This window comes from Pan troglodytes, chromosome X, assembly GCF_028858775.2.
Source record: "Pan troglodytes isolate AG18354 chromosome X, NHGRI_mPanTro3-v2.0_pri, whole genome shotgun sequence".
Lineage (NCBI taxonomy): Eukaryota > Metazoa > Chordata > Mammalia > Primates > Hominidae > Pan > Pan troglodytes.
In genome coordinates, this window is record NC_072421.2 from 118995959 (window position 1) to 119001881 (window position 5923).

Here is a 5923-nt window from a genome sequence, read left to right on the forward strand (position 1 = left end):
TCCAGGCTGAGGTGGTCTCAGATGAAGATGAGGAAATTATTGGGAATGGGAGTAAAGGTTACTCTTGCTATGCGCAGAGACTGGCAGCATTTTGCTCATATGTCTCAAATATTAGTATTTATTTCTTTTTAAAGATATAATTCATATAGCATAACATTTACCCTTTTAAAATTTATAATTTAGTGGTTTTAAAAATAACTGCATAGTTTTAATCCTGGAACACTTTTCATTAGCACAAAAATGAACCCTTGTACTTATCAGCACTCTCCCCAGTTATTTTCTCTCCCTCACCGCTCGTAGGGATTTAATTTAATCCATAGATCACTTAAGGAGCATTGTCATTTTATCAATGTTGCCAGTCTTCCAATTTATGAACAGTAGATGTCTTTCTATTTGTACAGGTGTTCTTTTTTTCTTTTTACTATATTTTGTAATATTCAGTATATATTTTACAATTCCTTTAACATATTCCTAAGTATTTTGTTCCTTTTGATGCTATTGTAAATGAAATTGTGTTCTTAATTTTCTTTTCAGAATGTTCTTTTCTAGTGTATCAAAATAAAATTTACTATTGTATTTTGCTTTTGTATTATGAAATTTTGGTAAACTTGTGTGTGTGTGCATGTGTGCATTTTCATGAGTTTTCTGATAAAATCCTGAAAACCAGCTAGACAAATTTTAAAGGAGTTGTAACATGTGAACTTGTATATTATTAATTCTAATAGCTTCCTTGTGAATTCCCTAAGATTTTCCTGATAAAAGATTACATCATGTACAAATACAGATAGTTTTATTTCTTCCTTTCTAATTTCTATACCTATTTTTAATTTTATTTTTATTTTTTTGGTTTTCAATACTATTCTTTATTTTCTTTCCAACTCTTTTTTTTTTTTTTTTTTTTTTTGAGACAGAGAGTTGCTCTGTCACCAGGCTGGAGTGCAGTGGCACAATCTCAGCTTACTGTAACCTCCATCTCCTGGGTTTAAGCGATTCTCCTGCCTCAGCCTCCCAAGTAGCTGGGACTACAGGTACGTGCCACCATGCCCAGCTAATTTTTGTATTTTTAGTAGAAACGGGGTTTCACCCTCATTCCGCTATCCACCCATAACTAGGCCCCAGTGTCTGTAGTTCCCTTCTTTGTGTCCATGTGTATAAAAGGTTTAGCTCCCACTTATAAGTGAGAACATGCGGTATTTGGATTTCTGTTTCTGTGTTAATTTGCTTAGTATAAAATGGTCTCCAGCTCCATTCTTGCTGCAAAGGGCATGATTTCACTTTGTTTTATGGCTGCATAGTGTTCCATGGTGTACATATACACTCGTTGATGGACATCTAGGTTGATTCCATCTGTTTTCTATTGTGAATAGTGCTGTTATTAACATACAAGTGCATGTGTCTTTATGGTAGAACAATGTATATTCATTTGGATATATACCCAGTAATGGGATAGTTGGGTTGAATTGTAGTTCTGTTTTAAGTTCTTTTAGAAATTTTCAAACTTTTGTACACAATGCCTAAACTAATTTACATTCCCACCAGCAATATATAATCATTCCCCTTTCTTTGCAACTTCACGAGCATCTGTAATTTTTTGACATTTTAATAATAGCCATTCTGACTGGTGTGAGATAGTATGTCTTTGTGGTTTTGATTTGCATTTCTCTAATGATTAGTGATATTGAGAATTTCTTCATATGCTTGTTGGCTATGTGTATGTCTTCTTTTGAAAAGTGCCTGTTCATGTCCTATGCCCGTTTTTAAATGGGGATGTTTGTATTTTGCTTGTTAATTTGTTTACGTTCCTAATAGATCCTTGATATTAGATCTTTGACAGATGCACAGTTTGCAAATATTTTGTCTCATTCTATTGGTTGTCTTTTTATTCTGTTGATAGTTTCTTTAGCTGTACTGAAGGTCTTTAGTTTAATGAGGTCCCACTTGCCAATTTTTGTCTTTGTTCCAATTGCTTTTGGAGTTTTTTCAATGAAATCATTTCCAGGGCTTGTGTACCAAATGGTATTTCCTAGGCTTGTTTCCTAGGGTTTTTAGAGTTTTAGTTTTTACATTTAAATCATTAAGCCATCTTGAGTTGATTTTTTTTTTATGGTGTAATGGAGGAGTCCCGTTTCAATATTCTGCATATGGCTAGTGAGTTATCCCAGCACATTTATTGAACAGGGTGCCCTTTCTCCATTTCTTGTTACTGTTGACTTTGTCAAAGATTCGATGTTTATAGGTGTGCAGCTTTCTTTATGGGTGCTCTACTCTGTTCCATTGGGCCATGTGTCTTTTATTTGTACCAGTACCATGCTGTTTTGGTTACTGTAGCCTTGTAGTATAGTTTGAAGTCAGGTAGTGTGATGCTTCTGACTGTTCTTTTTGCATAGGATTGCCTTGGCTATTCTGGCTCTTTTTTGGTTCCATAAGAATTTTAGAGTAGTTTTTTTTTTTTTCTAATTCTGTGAAAAATGTCATTAGTAGTTTGATACAGATAGCATTGAATCTGTAAATTATTTTGAGCAGTGTGGCCATTTTAACAATATTGGTTCTATCTATTAGCATATAATGTTTGTCCACTTGTTTCTATTGTTTGTGATTTCTTTCACCAGTAGTTTGTAATTTAGTCCAATATCTTTGAAGTACATTGATGCAAACATCTTAAAAAAAAAACACAAAAGCAAATCCAACAGCACATCAAAAAGCTAATCTACCATGATCATGTAGGCTTTATTCCTGGGATGCAATATTTGTTTTACATCTGCAAATCAATAAATGTGATTCATCAAATAAACAGAACAAAAAACAAAAACCACATGATCATCTGAATTGACACAGAAAAGGCTTTTGATAAAATTCAATATTCCTTCATGTTAAAAGCCCCCAACAAACTAGTCATCAAAGGAACATACCTCAAAATAATAAAAACAATGCATGACAAATCCATAGCCAACGTAATTTTGAATGGGCAAAAGCTGGAAACTTTTCCATTGAGAACTGGAATAAGACAAGGATGCACATTCTCACCACTCCTATTCAACATAGTACTGGAGATCCTAGCCAGAGTAATCGGGAAAGATAAATAAATGGAAGGCATCCAAATAGGAAGAGAGGAAGTCAGGCTATTTCTCTTTGCAGACAATATGATTATATGCCCAGTAAACCCCGTAGTCTCTACACAAAGGCTTCTGGTTTTTGATAAACATCTTCAGCAAAGATTCAGCATAGAAAATCAATGTGCAAAAATTAGTCACATTTCTTTTTTTAGAAAAATTTTATTTTATTTTAATTTCCGGGATACATGTACAAAACGTGCAGGTTTGTTACACAGGTAAATGTGTGCCATGGTGGTTTGCTGCGCCTATCGACCCATCACCTAGGTATTAAGCTCAGCATGCATTAGCTATTATTCCTGATGTTCTCCCTCCCCTTGACCCCCATAGGCCCTGGTCTGTGTTGTTTCCCTCCCTGTGTCCATGTGTTCTCATTGTTCAGCCCCCACTTATGTGTGAGAACATGCGGTGTTTGGTTTTGTGTTCCTGTGTTAGTTTGCTAAGGATAATGGCTTCCAGCTTCATCCATGTTCCTGCAAAGGACATGATCTTGTTCCTTTTTATGGCTGCATAGTATTTCCATGGTGCATATGTACCACATTTTTTTTTATCCAGTCTATCGTTGATGAGCATTTGGGTTGATTCCGTGTCCATTCTGACTGGCATGAGATGGTATCTCATTGTGGCTTTGATTTGCATTTCTCTAATGACCAGTGATGTTGGGTTTTTTTTCATATGTTTGTTGGCCACATAAATGTCTTCTTTTGAGAAGTGTCTGTTCATGTCTTTTGCCCACTTTTTGATTGAGTCATTTGATTTTTGTTATAAATTTGTGTGAGTTCCTTGTAGATTCTGGATATTAGAGCTTTGTCAGATAGAGATTGCAAAAATTTTCATTCATTCCGTAGGTTGTCCATTCACTCTGATGGTAGTTTCTTTTGGTGTGCAGAAGCTCTTCAGTTTAATTAGGTCACATTTGTCCATTTTTGCTTTTGTTTCCTGTGCCTATGTCTTGAATGGTATTGCCTAGATACCCTCTTCTAGGGTTTTTATCCTTTGGGGTTTTACATTTATGTCTTTAATCCATCTTGAGTTAATTTTTGTTTAAGGTATAGGGGAAAGGTCCAGTTTCAATTTTCTGCATATGGCTAGCCAGTTTTCCCAGTACCATTTATTAAATAGGAAATCCTTTCCCCATTGCTTTTGTCAGCTTTGTCAAAGATCAGATGGTTGTAGATATGTGGTCTTGTTTCTGAGGTCTCTATTCTGTTCCATTGTTCTATGTGTTTGTTTTGGTACCATTACCATGCTGTTTTGGTTAAATTAGTCACATTTCTACACATCAGTGACATCCAAATTGAAAGCCAAATCAAGAATACAATCCCATTCACAATAGACACACACACACGTGCACACACACACACACACACACACATATACCCTAGGAATACAGCTAATCAGGGAGGTGAAAGATCTCTATTATTTATTTTTTAACTTTTTCTTGCCTATGTTGGTGTAAATTAGAACTTTTCATACAGTGTTGAATAGAAGTAGCAAGAATAGACATGATTGTTTTGTTCTTAATATTGGAGGGAAAGGTTTCAGTCTTGCACTATTAAGTATGATGGTAGCTGCAATTTTTTATGGATGCCATTTAGCAGATTGAGAAAGTTCCTTTCTATACCTAGTTTCTTCAGTATTTTTTTATTATGAAATGGTGTTGGGTTTTGTGCAATGCTGTATCTATATCTATTGATATATCATGTAGATTTTGTCCTTTATTCTATTAATATAATATATTACATTGATAAATTTTACATTAATAAAACTTGGAACTCCTGGAATAAATCCCACTTCATCATGAAGTACAATTATTTTACTATATGGATTAATTTGATTTGCTAATGTTTTGTTTAGGACTTTTGCATCTATGTTAATGGAAATATTGGTCAGTAGAAATTGTTTTTCTTTTCTTTTTTTTTTCTGGTGTTGGTATTAGGGTAAGTGTAGCCTCATAGATTGAGTTGTAAAATGTTTCCTCCTCTTATATTTTGGAAGAATTTGTAAAGGAATGGTGTGAATTACTTTTTAAACAGTTGTTAGCATTTACCAGGGAAGACATCTGGTTGTAGGTTTTCCTTTGTGGAAAACTTTTTGGTTACTAATTTAATCTCTTTAGTTGTTATTGGTCTACTTAGATTTTCTCTTTCTTTTTGAATCAGTTTCAATACTTTGTGTCTTTCTAGGAATTTTTCCTTTTCATCCAGATTATCTAATTTGTTTGCATATAATTGCTCATAATACTCCCTTGTGATCTTTTTAACTTCTGTACAGTAGATAATAGTGCCCCATTTTTATTGCTGTTCAGTCTAGCCTTTTGTTATTGAGTCAAGCCAAAGATTTGTCACTATCTGCTAATTTTTTAACCTATTATTTGCTCAATCTAGTTAACGATTTGTCAATATTTATTCTAAGAATTATTTTTTCTAATTTTTATTTCATTTATCTCTGCTTTAATTTTTATTATTTTACTTATTCTGCAAGCTTTATATTTAGTATCCCTTCTTTTTCTAGTTTTTAAGGTGGAAGGGTTAGGTTATTGATTTGCGGGTTGTTTTTTCTTTTTCAATATAGATAATTACATTCTTCTTAAGCATACATAAAACAGTTTTCAAGATAGACCTATAAATAATGTGTGCACTTCTGTTGTGAGATAGAGTCCTTCTATAGATGTTTGGTAGGCCTAGTTAGTTTATGTTGTTGTTCAAGTCTTCTATTTCTTTGTTAATCTTCTTCCTGACTGCTCTATTTACTATTAAAATGTAGTGCTGAAGTCTCCAACAATTACTGTTGATTTTTCTCTTTCTCCCTTC

General features: G+C 33.7%; 1 non-coding gene across 1 annotated transcript; it reads right to left on the reverse strand.

Annotated features, from left to right (window-relative positions):
• Window positions 1-636: 636 nt before the first annotated feature.
• On the reverse strand, window positions 637-698 carry LOC112207187 (U7 small nuclear RNA). Its single transcript, XR_002941643.1, has one exon. It is a non-coding gene; the product is annotated as a U7 small nuclear RNA (small nuclear RNA).
• Between the last annotated feature and the right edge of the window lie 5225 nt (window positions 699-5923).